The sequence below is a fragment of the Carettochelys insculpta genome, chromosome 20 (assembly GCF_033958435.1).
Source record: "Carettochelys insculpta isolate YL-2023 chromosome 20, ASM3395843v1, whole genome shotgun sequence".
In the NCBI taxonomy this organism is placed as follows: Eukaryota; Metazoa; Chordata; order Testudines; family Carettochelyidae; genus Carettochelys; species Carettochelys insculpta.
In genome coordinates, this window is record NC_134156.1 from 22611787 (window position 1) to 22630238 (window position 18452).

Below are 18452 nucleotides of genomic sequence, written 5' to 3' on the forward strand. Positions count from 1 at the left end.
TTTCACAGCATTATTTAGCTGGGTTGGGAAAAAGACATCCTTCGCCTTGACGCCAGGACTACATGTCAGAAGCAAAACTGAGGAAAGGCTTTTTCCACAGCGATAATTTTTTCCCCTAATAACTGTCTCTTCTATCTGCCAATCTTAGGTCAATAAACATGGGCTGATTGACAAGTTAAAATGTTTAACTTTGCCTGCAACTCATACAAACCCATTTAAAATTTCTTGTGCAGGCAGGAGATGTAAAAGAAACCAATCCTCTCCCTGCCTCTTCCTCACCACCGCCTTCCAGAGTGTGATCTAGAAATGTTCTTGTCATGCTCCTGCGCTGATGTTGGGGAAGGCTCCTGGGTTCACAAACCCACAGGTAGTAAGCTCTCGGAGGGGGTCCTACGTAACGTCGGGCTATGAGATACTCAAGCCACCCATTGCCTGTCTTCATCCTTTTCAGTAACTCAGAGGACTCAAGCGATTCTGAGGATGGTATTCCACCACCGCGTTGGAGTCCTTCTTCAAATCCAGCCAGGACCCAAACTCCTGATGGCTACTCGGTGGTTCTTATAAAAATAATTGACAGTTGTGAGATAGTCGCTTGGGTAACCTGCCTTCAGAGCACACACTCCACCCTGTGGATCTTAGAGTGTTCTAAGGCATGTTTGAGTGCATTTCACACAGGCCCACCAGCAGAAGGTATAAAAAGGGCAACTGCCCAAGGCCCAGCAATTCAAAAGGAGCCCAAGACTCCTGCAGCCATGGGCCCTTTAAATTGCTGTCGGAGCCCCATGTGGCAATGAAAGCAGTCTGAGAGAGGTTAGCCTCAGCCCCGCCCCTTCCACCCAAGGCTCCGCCCCTTCTGAGGACATGGAGTTGCCCCATCCTCTTGCATAGGAGCTCAGCAAGTCTAATTTTACAAACGATAAAATTGCAGGACAGGGAGGTTAAGTGTCTAGTTCAAAGTCACACAGTGAATCAGTGGAAGAGTAGGGAATGGAACCCAAATCTCCTGGTTCGCAGACTCCTGTTTTAATCACCACAGGCAGAGAAAATGAAAACTCCCGTACTCCCTTGAGCACACGGTTAAGGCCCATTGGCTGCTCAGCACACAGGGACTGGCTTTGGTACAGAGAGGGTGGTTCCTGTTCTTTAGCTAGAGGAGATTAGTCTCCAGAGCTTTGGCTCTGAAATCTTCCACAGACAGTGAAAGCCTTACCATAAACCTGGGAATATAAATGGAAACAATGGACATCTGCGTACCTAAATAAGGTGTAGGTTTGTCTCCTGCAGGCTGTGAAACAGCTGTTCGTGGTGGGCAGGAGGTGCTGGGAGAGAGGGCGGAAAAAGGGAGGGAACTTGGCTGCTAGTAGGTGCTGAGCACCCGCTAATTTTTCTCCATGGGTGCTCCAGCCCCAGAGCACCCCCAGCGTCTGGGCTTATGAATCAGATCTTCGTGAAGGCCAGGGTTTTCAATGTCCTGAAGATTTCCTGTGGGGATGAGGACGGAGCCCTTTCCAACCACAATTTTGCTCCGCTGAGCAGGGAAGACTGAGCTGGGCTCTGATGGGGTTAATCAGCTGACAGCTCATGCACCACCTAAGAGTCAGTCGCTTGTGTCAGAATAAGGTGCTTCCCTTTCCCACAATCACCTCTTTACTTGCCTCTCTCCACACCCTCACTTTTTAAGGAAGTTAATACATTTGGAAGCCAAGACACATGGGCCTGCTATTAGAGGCCTCCTTGTCATCGAAGGAATGGCCCAGCTCTATGGGAGTGGCTTTTTGTGGGGTGGGAGCAGTCAACCATGCTTCATTCGTCTCTCTGCTGGGTGTGTTGGACAAGGCAGTTAACTGTGGTTTCCTGAGCCAAGCCAATTCAAGCAAGCTGTAGACCACATGGATTGCTGGAAGGTCCATGGGTCGTGTGATGGTATGCAATGAATCAGAGCCTCACGGGTGAACTGATGCATGGATTGGCCACGTCAGAATGTGCAAGCCGATCACTATCAGTTGTCATGCACTTTAAAAACACAGGCAGACACACAAGTAACCCTCTCTATGCACCGAATAGGCAAGCAATTCTTAGGGTGGGCCAAAAAAAAACTTGTTAAACGGAGGGTTAGTCACCAAACAAGGGTGAATGGTCTCATGTTGGGTTGATTTCCAGAGAAGTGCTTGCGCACTAATTTCCTTAGCATCCCGAGGCCTGGTTTTTGCATAACCACAATAGTCTTCTTAAAAAATATATATTATAGAATCTAGGATGCTAAGGTGAGCTTTAAAAATGATAGGCAGTGAGAATATTGTGCCAGGATTTCTGCTGTGAATTTATGTGATTCTGGCCAGTGCATAAATAATACACCAAAATGCTGTACAGTTGTCTTAGCTAATGAGGGAGTTAGACGCAAGCCTCTTTGTTTTTTAAAAATGGAGGAGAATGGAAAAATCTCTGAGGCTGTTTTTCAGCTGTAGGACATTAGGAAAGGAAAAGAAGTAATTACTTGTGATCTGAATAGCCCAACCAATGTTTATGGTGTTTGGTGACTTAGTCCTATTAGCAGAGCCCCGTATGGGTACAAACTTTGTATATGCATCCACATCTGCAAAAATGAGGTGCAGATATCCTCATCCACATCCACACATGCAGATACCCACAAATAAAAAGCAGATATCTGCAAATTTGCTGGGTCCTAGATACAAAATGTGTATCCATACCTGTATCTGCAAAAATGAGCCATGGATATCCACTTCCACAAATGTGGATGTATCAAAGGGGTAGCCATGTTAGTCTGTAACCACAAAAACAGTGAGAAGTCCTGCAGCACCTTATAAATGAACAGATTTTTTGGAGCATAAACTTTTGTGGGCAAAGATCCGCTTCATCAGATGCATGCACTTGCATCTGACGAAGTAGACCTTGGCCCACGAAAGCTTATGCTCCAAAATATCTGTTAGTCTCTAAGGAGCCACAGGACTTCTCATAGATGTGGATTTGGATACCTGCAGATGTAAAGGAGATATCCACGGACTAGCTGGTTTCGATCCAGGAGTCATCAACACCCACAATTCTCTACACAAGCCACATAATTAGTAGAGGCACTGCTTGGGATTACCTAACCTTTGTCAGCAGAGGTAGTGACAAAGAGTTATAGGTTCAGTACGATATTGGATGAGAAACCAATGGAAGGGATTCAAAGAGGGACATGGTGAGATCAAAGCAACAGGCAAGGAAGATGAATTTAGCAGTCAGATTTTGTATGGGTTTAAGTGAGGTGATGTGTGAAACGAATTTCTGCAAGACTTCTCACATAGTTAAAGTTAGGCACATGCATAAGGACCTTGTTGTCACAGGCCTTTGTAGTGTACAGAAAATGAATAGTATCTCTTTTAATAGTTTCCTAGCCTTCTAGAAGACATCTTTGTCTTCTGTTGAGGGATACATCTGGTGAGAACCTAGCAGAGCATGTGTCTATATGTAACTAGGGTTTGTATATAATTAGTAAACACAGTTAAATGAAACCTACATGCATCCATGTAGTCTCTTTACACTCCTAATGTTGTGTAAAGAGCAAAGGCTAATCAAAAGCATTTGTTTGCTCAGTGAACTGGTCTCAGCTATAAGGCTGGGCTTTGATTTCCACAAATACCAATATGAACAAAACTGTTCTCACCCACGTGTTCATGAAAAGCAAAAGAGCAGGATCCCGCTGAGAGTGAAAACTACCAGCCCCACAAGTCTCAGCTGTCTTGAAGAGCTGCCTGGTGTGTCAGCTGGAATTGGAATTTTCCCCGACTCCAAGGGCTCAGACACATGCTGTGAGGAGGGAAGGAGGTGGCATTACTTAACAACATGGAAGGAATGGCGAATTTGCTTGCGATTGAGTTGGTTTGAGGTTTGCTTCCTACATAACAAGTGTCTTGTTTTGTGGCCTGACAATGAGACACACTTAAAACACAGTTTGCTCCTGCTATGGGCTTTGTGGTAAAGTAGAGGGAATCCACCCACACTCTCTCTGTAATCAGCTTGCCTCCTACTTACCGCCATTATGATAGCAGCGGGCAGAGCTCTTCAAATGGCATGTTTCTTTCAGTTCCTCATTCAGTTATAGTCTTTTGCTTTTATTCTAAGACATTAAAATTGCTATTCATTTCCTCTATCTATTAACGCGATTATCTGTGGTTAGACATGAGCAGCTGGGCTAAGATGGAATGAAAGCAGCAAAGCCAAAGGAATTGCTCTCATCTGAAGGAGCAACTAAGCCATGTGCTATGCTGCAGAAAGGCTCCAATTCCCCTAGGCGTGGGCGTGTTTTTAGCTTGTTGACGGACAGGACAGTCTAACAGACTGTTTACATTCTGGCACAAGCGAGGCAAACTAGCATGAAAACGAATACTCAGTTAGCAGATTTCACTCAAAGCCCCCAGCTGTGGGTTGCCAGTGGGTGACCTCAAATTTAGTGTGAAAAATAGAAAAGGAAATGGACTTGTTTTCCTTACATTCAACATTAGCTAAAATTGGGACAATAGTCAGCTACACACAAAAAAAATAAAGAAAAGAAAAAGAAGTCCCCTCATTAGACTACATTATGTATTTGTATTGTGGTAATATCTACAAACCCCACCCCATTGCTGCTGAAGTCTTTACAATCTAAATAGATAAGAAAGACAAAAATTACCTGATTACCTGCAACCAACCCAATATATTCATGAGAGCTATATGGTAGCAAAGTTTCTAAAAAAATATGAAGCACTCAATACTGAGAATGTGGTCTTCAGACTCGCTTGATGACTTGGTGCGATCTCTGTCCATGACAGCTTCACGTTTTGGAGAATGCACATCGTTATTAACCCTAAAACACAAGCAATTTCTATCCCTCGAGGGTGCAAAGGCAAATATGTATGTTAGAACTTATACAATGCTGCCTTTGACTGAAACCAGCTTTATTAGACCTGTGAATTTCTGCTGTTCTTCTCAATGGGGTGTCCACGCCAAAGTCTAATGAAGACAGTACAGAGGTCATGATTTCAAGAAGTATAGACATAATTTTGCACGGTGGATCTATTTTGTGTTCCTAGTTCCCACAGAAGCATGACTGTTAGGTAATCCAACACAAAGTGATAAACAAAACGGAGAAATAGATATGAGGTAAGTTTTTCAAAAGTACCTACAGAACCAGCTTCTTAAAGATGTTTTGTTGTATTTAAATATATGTCCCTCAGTGACTTAGATGCTTAAGTTGTATTGACTTTCAGTGAGACTTGGCTGCCTAAATATCTGGGTTGCTTTTGAAAATGAGACTTGGGCACTTTTTCAAGTTTTGTCTGTGGTCTTAAAGGCATCCAGTTTCATTTTTGACCACAAAGCAATACAACAGTATCTTCAGTCTCTGAAAGCTTAGGCTAGGTTTTTTAAAGACATGTAAGGGAGTTAAGCATCCAACTCCCATTAAAATTCAGTGGGACGGGATCTTTATAATTTCCTTAAGTTTCTTTCTCAACAGTTGCATCTTGAGTCCTTACGTGGGCTAGTGGACAGGATGCAGCAGATTTTAATTCAGTTCCTGATTCTCCCTATGCTTTGCTGGTAGGACCTTGGGCAAGTCTTCCCATGCCTCAGTTTATCCATGACATCCCAATCTATCAAATGAGGACAATGATACTGAACTCCTTTGTCTATCCCACAAAAGCTCACCACCTAATAAACTATTTTGTTAGTCTTTAAAAGTGCCGAAGAGCCCAGGTTCAAGCCTGCCTGAGGGCATTTATAATGGGACTAGAAGGGATACTGACTGTTCATCTACTCTAGTCCCCTCTCCTCATGCTGAACTAAGGGCTTGTCTACACTTCCAGGAAGATTGGGTGGGTCTTCTGGAGTTCTACTTCATGTTTCTGGTAAAGATTCATGAAATGGATCTGTCTGGGGTCAGCAGTCAAGCCCTGTACTCCTTGCTATTGTGACAGGCATGGGAGGTCAAAAGGAGAAACCCTCCTGTCGACCTCCTTCAGTAAGGGCAGACCTTCAAGTAGTCTGCAGATAGGTCAGTTCTAGCTATGCAATTGCTATAGCTAGAATTGTGCATCTGAAATTGACTATGTCTTGTGTAGACCCGGCTTCAGTGTTACCTAGGAGTGTTCACTCTCCCTTCTCCGCAGAAACCAAAGGGATTTTCCCAGCACTCCCTTGAACTTTCACTGTCTTGCTGATTTGAAGCCTGATCTAAAATTCACTAAAGTCAATGGCAAGTCTCCCATAGACTTCAATGGGATTCGGATCAGGCCCAGCAGAAACACATCTTGTTCTATGATATTCATGCTTTGCTGGGATGTGGCAAGCCTGGAAAAAAAAACCCAACCACTTCCATGTGCTCACCCCACAGCTCCAAATTGGATTAATATCCTTATCTGATCTGGGAGTGTTTTTCCATGCCAGTAATGGAGCCAGAGGGGGTTTCAGCTTCGGGGGCTGCCAATCTTTTTATGATTTAAAAGTGATACTTTTAATATTTTGTTACTTCCTAAAGCGGGTTAAACTAGATTAGGAGAAATTAGCACCTTGCAGTTCTGCACTCTGATTTCACTGGGATGGCTTGTTATTCTCCTTTCAGGACTCATTCCTTTCCAAGGTCAAGAGTGCACAGGGGCAAGCGGGAAGCATTGGATTAAAGCGTTGATGGAGTCATAGAGTTTAAGACAAGACACGAGCACAAGAGCCTGCAGTCTGTGCTCCGGTATAGCACAGGCTACCAGCTCCACCCAGATCGACCCCTCTTGCTGGCTCTCACAGCCTAACCTCCAACCAAATGTCTACACTGCCGTGGTCAGCCCCACAGAACAAGCTCAAAGCAATCAGTCTGGACTCTGAGATTCACTGCCAAGAGGGCAGGAGGGAGGGAGTTTCTTCAGTATAAATGTACCTGTAGATCCCTAAGTGGTTATGATGCTTTTGAAATAGGGGAATTAAGCTCCTCAGAAAGTTGTGAAAGTGTTACCCTCCTCATCAAACAAATTTTGTGACTGTTTCTTAGCTGGTGAGGAGGGGGGAGGGAAGGTAGTTCCTTGCTACAAGCCTGTGGATGGAGGTGGCAAAGGGGCAGTTGCTCTGGGGCCAGGAGGTACAAAAAAAAAAAAAAACGTGGCGCATTGCAGGTGGTTCTGAGAGCTGCCTAGGCAGGCGGGAGTGCTGGGCAGAACACTCCAGACAGCGCTGAGGGCTGGCTGCCCCATGTTCCACCCTGGGGGTCCACCAATTCTGGACATAAGAACATCAGAGCAACCACGCTGGGTCTGACCAAATGTCCATCTAGCTCGGTATCCTGTCTTCTGACACTGGTGAATGCCAGGTACCCCAGAGGGAATGAACAGAACAGGGATCATCAAGTGATCCCTTCTCTGTCACCCATGCTGACATCAGAGGCTAGGAACCCTGTTAAAATCCTGGCCTTCACAACATCCGCTGGCAGAGAGTTCCACAGATTGACCGTGCTTTGCTTGAAGAAACACTTTCCTTTTTGTTGTGGTTGTTGCTGTTGCTTTTGTTTTCAACCTGCTACCTATTCATTTCATTTGGTAGCCCCTTGTTATGGGAACAAGCAAATAACTTTTCTTTATTTACCTTATCAGCTCCAGGCAGAAGTGGGTCTGCCCCAAGAAAGCTCATTACCTAATAAATTATTTTGTTAATCTTTGAAGTGCTACGTGACTTTTTTTGTTTTGTTAGGATACAGGCTAACATGGCTACCTCTCTGTTACTTCTCAAAACCAGTCATGATTTTATAGACCTCTCTCACATCCCCTTCATAGTGTCCTCTTCCCTAAGCTGAAAATCCCAGTCTTCTTAATTTCTCTTTGGACTGCTCTCCTTTTCCCCTGAACCTTGTCCAGAGGCCTGGCGAGAGTGTTGGCTGCTGTCTTGCTATCAGAGTTGGTGGCAAAATATCAAATAATCTCACATTTGATGAGAAATAAGAAATAAAATTGAGCTTTTTCATGAAAATCTATCTCCTATTTTTCTACCAAGTCTTGCAACAAGTATTTGGTGTTTGAAACAGGGAGCTCAGTTTGTTAGTTTAGGTTGGATGCAAACTCTGATTCTGATCTGATTTACACTAGTATAACAGAAAAACTTCCATCACAATGTTGACGACAGCAAATAATTCCCACTGTTGTGAGGATGCATGCGGTGTCCTTTCACAGAAACTCAGAAGTTATTCAATAGAATGCCCTTTGCAGACCTCCTGGACGTTAGAGTACCTTCCAAACCGCATGGCATATGTAATTACTTTTCCTTGGTATTTGCTATGAAATATGCTAATTAATCTGTGAGTAAAAAGGTCATGAAGATAACTGATGACCTCACTTGAAATTTCTGCAAATTTGCCTCAGAACTGATGAGAGACCCTTTAATGTAAAATACGTTACAAATCCTTGTAAAGGAAAACAAAGAGTGAGAAAGGAAAAAAAGAATGGCGCAATTTGAGACTCAAACAGGTCACAGTGTTCCTACTGGAAACAAAATTAATATTCGTGTATGTTTATTCAAAAAATGCTGTGCTCGATATTTGCATAAAACTCGAGCTATCCATCAACATAAAGGGCAAAGGCAACATGGTTTTGAATGTTTTATTCTCACTTTCCACCCAGGGAAGTAACCTCATGCTGTTATCTGCCCTTGTTTTCTCTTGCTGTAAGGAGGATGCTGTGGGTGTTTGTGGTCTCTGTACTGCAATTTTGGCTGGCCAGGGCAATACCATGGCTTTAGAAAGGCTTTCTTGTAGAAACTGGCGGCTTTTTATTGTTTGCATTTGGTCCTCAGCCCCTGGTTGTCAGACGTGTTTGTTGTGGCTGTCGAGTGGGCGCAAGCCCTGAGTCCCTCAATCACTGCTTTGGGGAAGCTTTGTGATCTGAAAGAGGAGCAGGGCTTTTCCATGTGAAATTCAGATCACACTGTGTATGACTCAAGGCAAAGCCAAACTGGCTATTAATCCAACGTACAACAACATCAATTGGTGACAAGTCACTCATATGACTGTCATGATATTCGACCCCAAGGCAGAGAAAAGAGCATCAGCAGTTCCCTGCAGAACCTTCCCTACCACTGACTCAGTTTAGAGGGTTGGTTGCACTTCTCCTCTGCCTGTCTGTCACAGGTATTTCTGAAAATCAAGAACGAGGTGCTTTTGCAGTGCAGTCGCCACATGTAAGAAATCACATGCAGCTGTCTTCCAACATAAGTGGAGCTCAAACTCCTGACCCAGGCCATCAGAAGATGAAGTCCCAAGTGAAGGAAGCAACTCTGTTAGCCTTGCAGCAATAGCAGGTATTATCTTTGCTTGGGACAACCACTAGAGGGAGACAGGATTTCACACACCAAGGTCATCATATTAGATGTACACAAAAATCAAAGAGATAGCATAAATAATAACATTATACATAGAAAATATTAATTAGAGATGCAGCGATGGGCAATCACAAAATAAAAATGTGTATGGACAAGATTGGCATAGCCATGAAATTTGGATCTGAATTTCCTCCAAGTTCTGTATGATTGAAATCCAGGGGTCCCAGTCCCAGCCATAAAAATTACAGTCATAACAAACCACAGACTATCATTATTAAGTGATGGTCAATAGATTTGTGATTAAGGAACATCTGGCTCTGAATTCCACCTGTGGGATCACTGCATAACACAGTGACAACCGAGAAGCCACAGGTGGCCTTCCATCTATTACAACAGATATAGCCATGCAGTCAGCAAACAGGGTGATGGGTTCTTTCTCCTGTCACATTAAAGGATGGGTTGTTGATATCTGAGAACCTCAGGAAGCCAGAAGAAAGGGGTTTTCTTAAACCTATTGCCTATGGTCATGAGCCCAGAAAAGGACACATGATTTCCATGGGAGAAAAATCAAAGCTGTAACAAAAATGTTAAAATTGTCCTTGCCAAAAAGGATATTTTTCCCAATCTGTTTTAGGATTTTGTACACCAGCCATCACCATAACACCTATGCAAGTGTGCTCTACATGGCCACATGACCTTTTCATAGGTGCCTAACACTGGCATCAGCTCTGAGTTGCAACAACATCAAACTAGCTGAAGTCAGTGGAGTTAATCAGGAATCCCATTTCAGTTGAGCTGAGACTCTGGCCCAAAATGTCAGCAAGACTTTATAGAACCATAGAATTCTAGGGCTGAAAGGGACCTCAGGAGGTCATCAAATCCAGCCTTCATCATTCCAAAACTGAGCCTTGCATCTTCTCAACTCTGTCATCTCCATAAAGGAGCCCTTCTGGTTTTCTTCCCATTCGTATTGCCATCTTCCTTTTTTACCTGGTTTAGGTTTTGCAGTAGGCGCATCGTCTTCTGTTGTTACATGGGGACTGGCTTTGGCAACAAGCATCTGAGGAAAAGATCTTAGATAAGGAATTTTGATTCCAGGCAATGTGGAAGACCAGCATGTCAGGAAAGTTGTTCTACCATTATCAGCAGTCCATAGTTCATGTCGGCTGTATAATTCTTTTTCCATTCACCTGGCAAGAAACATTAAAGTTTCCCTCTAGGGTTGGCAAGGGGCTTTTTTTCCATAGCATCATTTGACCATGGAACAGTTGGCAGGGGAGTGGCTGAATCCTCCCTTTCAGAAAGTCGAATAGGTCTTCTTCAGTGGCAGGGTTGGCAAAGAGGCACTAAAGATGTGAGCAGGAGAGCTAATCGTAGGATTTTTTTTCCTCCAAGAAAGCAGCAAGCCCAGACTGGTTTGAAAAATTAGATTTGTTTGCCTACTTTTTTTGGAATAGGTTTTAGATTTTCAACCGACAGCAACCTTACCAAAATGAGAGCAGATTGGCACTCACTACCTAGCTAGTGAAATCACAGAGCGTACAGAGGATCTCAGGTGTCACCCAGGCTGAGCCTTGCATTTTGAAGGACTGCTAATTAATGTTTTGTGTCATTTTGTAATGAGTCTCTTCGATCACAGTGTTTCAATCAATATTCCCTCTAATTTTTTTTCCATCCACAGGCAGAAAAAATGAAAAATGTAATGTGCACCAAGGCATGTGTAAATGTAAAACAGCAATAGAAACACAGGCTGACAGCTGTGGGCACTATGGATGCTCTGCTAATCAGCTGAAGAGCATTTGAACTTCTCTGGGTGGCCGTCCAGGCGCTCATTTGACAGGGAACCCTGGTCTCAACTCTCTTCACTGGGATAGGATATTGAGATATTGCCCAATCACGCTTACCATGAGGGTATTTTTTTCAGAAGTAGGCTTAAGATTTCTTTCCTTTGTTTCAGGCCCTTTACTCATTAGTCCATTTTCTAAGCTTGTGAACTGTTTCCTTCCATTATTCATATCAATACTTTATAAGTTTTTATAGATGGCGAGCACGTTCCCCAAAGTCATCTTTTTACTACCCTATGCAAATACATTTACGCAGTCCCTTTATGCCTTATATAAAGTAAAGCTAGTGGTTGTTTAACAAATTGTAATACTGAAGCGACAACCCGGTACAATACATGTTTTTCAGGTGTAAGAGTCATTTGGGACTGGACACCGTGTATAGGGTGTTGTGGCAGGGCATCTGCCCCTCACTGGCCCTGCAAGGGTCAAAGCCAGCCCTGGGTTAGAGCTGGGGTTGAAGGGCAAGCAGGGAAGCTACAGGGGTTTGGTAACACAGAGCAGGGCTGGGGAAAGGCAGGCAGAGCTGGGGGAGGTCTACCCAGGCAAGATCCGAGGCTGCAGGGCTTGAGACAAGGCCTGAGGCATACTAAGACTGAAGGGAGGAAGCCAGGGCAGGAGAAGGCAGAAGATCCATACCCAATTGCCAATGATGAGTTGTCATTTCAGACTGTAGTTGAGGGAAGGGTCTAGATGAGGACTGGCGGTAAGTCACTGAGGCTAGCTGTACATAGGGATTAGGGATTCTCTGGTAGGAGAGAACCTCAGGTTGTGGGCACGGCAGCAGGGTAGTACCCTGAAATAAGGGCACCGTGTTCTAGGAGGGATGGGGGTGCTGACATAACAGGATGGAGAGAGGACAAGTGGCAGGTAATGGTGGGCAAAACACTGGCCAGAAGAGGGCATTCCAGAGCTGAAAGAGCTAATTCCTTGAGGAATCAGCAGGAGGCCCATGGTGGTGAGTTCTACTCTGTTACATGCCGAACAAAAAAATGAAACACATACATATTCGAGGTTAACATTTTTCCACTGCTGTTTGTTGAGGAGATCATGCCTGAATATTCAGGCAACTATAAGAAATTCATGACAATATCTGTGAATCCCAAACAATTTAAAGAGTTTAGCATGGATAATTATTTGGTCAGAATGATCCTTTCAGAAAAAATGTGCTGCACATTAGCATGGGTGCAAAGGGACCTCTTATTGCTATTCTTTGTGATTTGTACCACGGTAACAGCTAGGTATATCAATGAAGATTGGAATCCCATTGTGTTCGGAGCTGTACATACTCCTGGTCACAGACAGCATCTGACTTAAAGCACATGCAGTCTACATGAAAAGAAGGCCACATGATGTGGAGGGTAAGAAAAGCATATAAAGGAGAATTAACCTGACATACCACGTCCATATCAAAGCCAAAAGTCAATTCCCATCTCCTCCTTTGTAGTTTGGTGCCCTAACCACTAGGCTATGCTTCTTCACCAACATAAGGCTTGAGTGGGACTTTAAAAGTGAATAGGCTTTGGGCAGGGCCTCTTTAGGAGGGCAAATTTCACTCTGTGTGAGTAGCCACCTAATCTTATTATCATGACCCTTGTCCTTCCCCTACTTTGTCTTACTTGTTATGTCACATTCAATTTCCTCTACAGGACCGTGATTGTGTTCTTATTTGTTTTACTGTGGAGTCGATGCACATTTCTGGGACTAGAAAAATAAATCATAGGAGATTTACTCTGTAAAAAGTTTTAGCCTTTCCATCAGGAAGCAGAAATAATACCATGTGACTTAGGTGAAGAATCACTTGCCAGCTAATAGTCCCGTTGAACAGTTCATAAACCACTTAGAGGCTGAAACGCATAACTATGAGGCAGTTATGTGCAAATAACAATTATGGCAAGAACAAGCCAAGCTAGTTTGTCAAGTCACCGTGTAAAGAAAGTCTGTGTTAACAAATATTATTTGCAACGAAGAAATCAACAGATGCACAATCATTTGCCTTCGAAGTGTAGCAACACATTATTCTGCTATGGACTAGTCATGGATGAATCACAGAATATTCACAGTTCTAAAATATGCACTCAGCACTGTAAAACTAGAGCATCGATCTCAGAAAAAAATGTCGTCCTTGAGATTTCTGGGAGTACTATATTAGACTGCCTCGTGGTCTTTCTGTTTCAAGCACCTGGTGCGGGGGCGGGGAGGGCGGGAATGAAAACCCTATCTTCAACTATCATCTCACAATCAGCACGATAGGGGTATTCGCTCAATGGACTTTATTTGTCACGTGGTCTTTTGGTTAGACCACTGGAGTCAGGAGGTCTGGACTTGATTCCTAACTGCCATAGACTTCTTGTGTGGCAAATCACTTATGTCTACATTACGCAGAAGATCAACCCTGAGCTCAAGGTCGATCTTCCAGGGTTTGATTTCACACACCTAGTAGGGAAGTAGGAAATCGAACTATCGGGGGTCTGCATTCAATTCCTGTACTCCTCAATCTCATGAGGAGTAAGGGGATTTTCTCCCATCTACCTCCTTCTGTGAAGATGAACAGATAAGTTGATTCTAGCTATGCAATTTCAGTAGCTAGAATTGCATATTTACAATCGACTTACCTGCCTAGTGTAGACCAAGCCTCATTCTGTTTATTTCTTACTTGCTGATTGTCAATTGGGATTGACAACACTCCTTTTCTCCCACCTTTCAACCATGTTGCCTGTTTACAATGCAAACTCCTTAGGATAGAAATTGTCTGAATTTATGTATTTCTGCAGAACCAAAATGCTATTCTAAGATACATCATTATAATTTTAATGTTTCCCATCTTAGAATGGACTAGAATGGTGCCTAAAAATGAGGAAATAATTGAAGGAAGCAAGGAGAGAATATTAGCAAAGGTTTTCTAATATTAACCAACATCTTTTCTTGTTCCCAAAGATTTGTTTCATGCTTTACACAAAAGATTCAACAATGTGTATTTATTTGTTTTGCACGTAGGCTTGTTGATCCCCCATTAGAACCCTGTGTAGCAAAAATAATGAAATCCTGAGCAACAGAAGCGTGAACACCTTGCCAGGTTACGTTTTGATTTATAAAAGCATATTGCCCTTGGTTTTGTGGTGTTTTCTTCTTGCTTCTCCATTCTCACCTAGAAAAAGATGAACATATGTATGCATAGCTATCATGAGACACAGCTGCTGTGCCGACTCTAAGAAGTACCAGTGTAAAATGGGTGTGGCCTTCTTCTCCTGCTTGCCCTCTGAAAAAATACATCAGCCCTTGTTGCATCCATGAACTGGAAAGGGGTTGTGAATCCAAGTCTACTTTGCTCACAGCACAACACGCCTTGAGGCAGACCCAGCAATGATGTTTTTAAACACTAGCTTATTTCTGGCAATTGATTGTAATATTTTCTAGCCATCAGGCTATGAGAGAAACTTCTAATAAGAAGATGTGGTATAGTTACAGAATGGGAGTGGAAAATATCATCCACTACAAAGAAGCCTAGTTGCCCCCGTGGGTAAAGGGAGAAACTAAGTCAAGTTTCGGCTACCTTGTGTATGAAGAGTTGAACCCAAACATAAAGTTAATTTCACACTTGGGGACAAAGTCTAATTGTTGTGTGGCCAAAGGGGACTTTGCAGAGACAGATGAGACAAATTTTGCCAGGACATTTTCTCAGCTTCCATCCATTGTCAGATTAATACAGTAAACCCTCGATTTAATGGACTGATGTGGGGAAGGGGTGTCTGTTAATGCCGAAAGTCCATTATATCTGAATGGTTGCACTGCATGAGGATGCACTGACCTTCCCAGCCCATCACACACTCCTGTCCTCTTCCCACCATCTTCCCTTCCCCACTCCTGCCCCATTCTTCCCCTCACACCTCCATCTCACTCTCCCAATCACCAGGAGAAAAGCTGGACGCCGGCCTGGCTCCTTCCACCTCCCACAGTTCTCACTGCTGCAGCTTCTCCAGCCCCCAGCTCCAAGCCACCCATGCAAAGGTAGAGCCTGGCCGCCCCCAGCCTGCCAGCAGGCAGCAGCCTCTGACACCATGGCTACTGTTCAGGGCCATTGCCAGCAGCGGTGGACAGGCGCCAACATGCTCCATGCACACAGGGCTGGGGAGGAGAGTCCTGCATCCTGCTGCAGCCTCCCCCTCCAACCCTGGTTCCTCTGACTCAGTGGCCCCTCCAGCCCCGGCAGCCCCAGCTATTCCAGCAGCTCCTCCAGCCTTGCTGGTGGCTCTGGTGAGTCTCTGGCATTTATTTAGGGCGCAGGGCCAGGGACCTGGCAGACAGTGTCCATTATTTCTCAAGTCCGTTTTATCAGGGTCCATTAAGTGGAGGGTTTACTGCATATTAGTTGCCACAATTTTAAAATCTGGTTTATTAATAATCCCCCGCACCTCCAATCCCCTATTACAGTGAATGTTGGATTTGTGGAAGTATTAAAGCACCAATCACTCAGTCACTCCTGATGACAAAGAGAGAGGTTCAGAACAGCAAGAGAGGAAGACAATTTCAGGGAAAGCCTTTCAGATGGACTGTAAAACCGTGGCCCTGTCAGTGCAGACTCCTTCCTCGCAGTATATTTCCTAGTGCTTTGTCAGGCTAAAACTGAACCATAACAAGTTTATGCGCTGGTTCTCTGGCATGTGATTGCAGAGTGATTTCTGCAATTTAGAGACAAAACTCAAAAATGCTTTGGGATGGGGAGTGGGATCTGTCTCAACAACTCCCGCTTGTTACTGCTTTACCAGCCTTGTGTGGTTCCATTCCATGGCAGCCATGTCAGTTAATTTTTTAATGAGGTAAACACACCCAGACAGCCGCACAGGAAGTGTCCTCTGGTTTTTCAGGATCAACTCCAGTAGGGCTTTTTTTTTTATTTTTTTTTTTGAGTGGGGGGAGTTATTTGTTTTAAATTCAGAAATGTATCATGTTCTACATCCAGTCCCCCTAAAGACAAAGAGCATTTACACACATTTTAAGACACTAAAGCCTGAGGGGTATAAAGGCACCTCAGTGTAACAGAAAAGCAAAGCCAGAGACTTTCATGACAGTGGCTGGAACTGTCCAGTCTCTACAAATGACAGTTTTCAGAGTGACTCCACCACACAACCTCAGAAGGCCTCAAAAACACTCCAGTCACTCGTGGCCTGAAGGCTCTCAAATTCTCACATTAATATGTCTCGAGGCAACTCTGCCCTGAGTTTTGTGGAAAATAGAGAAGCAGACAGAGCCGGCAACTGGAAAGACATCTGTGCTGAAAAACAGCACCCAGGAAGTTCATGTGCAGAACAGCTTCAGTTGTTCAAGTCAGTTAAACTTGGGGCACTTGAAATGTTGCTCGATCTCCATGGAGCCTCTCAGTTGTCTTGGATCGTGCTGCAGTGCCTGACCGAGCTTCTCTCATTTTCCAAGTTCACCTTTTGCTTTCCTCTCCCATCTTTCAGGCTCCTTAATTGTCTCCCACCATTTATACCCATTGCTAATTAATTATGCTTTCATGAGCACTTGATAGACACCTACAAGGCTCCCATTATCATAGAGTGTGTGTGACTCACTCCCTTTCATGTATTTTTTCCTCTAATTGTTTTATCCATCCATGGGTGGAATAAATTTTGCTATGTGCTCCACCAATAGAAACATAAGCTGCTGACTATGGGCGGCTGTGGGCTCTCTGATGAAGCAGGTCTTTGCCCACGAAAGCTTATGCTCCCAAATATCTGTTAGTCTATAAGGTGCCACAAGACCTCTTGTTGTTCTCGAAGCTACAGACTAACGCGGCTTCCTCTCTGATACTTGTGGGCTCGCTGTTAATCAGCTGGGCAGCACCTGACTCTCCTAGGTGGCCACCCAAATGCGTCAGCTTACAGGGAACACAGCCCGCAGCATACCTGGAAGGCAAAGCAGTGTTGTCATTCTCATTGTGCACGTGAGGAGACAATGCCTGGACAGACTGACCGAAGGTCATGCATGAAGTCTATGGTAGATCAGTGAGTTGAATGAAGATCTCCTGAGTCACTGGCTCATGCCTGAACAACTTCATCCTTTGAAGAACCATGAAGTTACCTGCACATCACAGACTGCTGGATCATCATGATCCCAAGAGCAAGTCTGGAAGAAATTAATATGGGAACCTTTTGGTAACCATATCTGAGGAACCCAAGCAGAAGGGCAGAACAAGCCAGTTTTGTTTGGAAGTCAGTAATGCTAGACTCGGTCTACAGCGGAGGAGTCCCCTGCTGCTAGCAGCTCTGCCATTGCAGTGCTACAGCTCACACCGGCTGCCCCAGCAAATAGCACTGGGTTTGTCTCAGAGTATACATTTCAGCAGAAGGCTTTCGGGATGAATCATTGCATGCGTGGGTTGGTGGCTATGCCTGGTTTACAGCCCATTATAAATTTTTTTGCTGCCAAGTTGGCCGAGATTTATGCAAGGTTCTCCCCCAAATCCCTCCAGAAATATAAAATCTTTCACCAAGGGCAGCCATTCTGCTTTTCACACTCACCGAAGAGAAGAAAAATCAGGCTGTCCTCCTCTTCTGGTCTGCAGTTGCTTTCTTCCCCCAGCCTCCACCTACAAACGTTTATTTAAAGGAAAACCCTTCCCTCCTCTATCCACTAACGTATCAGTGCTACAATGTAGCTTGCTTACAAAAGAAGAATCAGGGAGGGAAGGGCTCACCCCCAAAAGCCAAGAAGTGGCTGCGTGCAACAAAAATTATGCTTAATTTTAAGAAAAGTTGGATTCAGCTTTCCAACAGCCTCTCCTCCTTTGGAAAAGTGTTTGCGCTGAAATCAGTCGAGAGGAAGTTCAATGTAAAATGCATTTATCCAAATAAGACAATGTTCAGAGTCTAATCCCAGGGCAAGCAAACTTTTTTACATTGGACGCCACTTTTCAGGGCTGCAGTTTGCAGCCCCCACCATCCCCAACCTTTCTATGTAATCCAAACGGATGGAAGTTTCAGTTATGTTCATATGAAAACGAAAGAACATTTCAACAAGTGTAAGAAAAGTCTGTAGACTGTAAGAACTTTATCAATCAGTGTATAAATGTGAATGCACAGATGTAAAACCAGTAACATTTCAAAAGTTTTAATGAGATGGATGAGCCTGAGACCCAGTGGCTGATCATGATGTGCTTTCACTGACAAAATTTCATGCCCCTAGACAGGGACTTACCCCCTCACTCTGCCCGCCCCCCCCCAGTCTAATCCATGACATATGGTGTTTTACTTTAGAAATGGTCACTGGCCTAGGTATGTA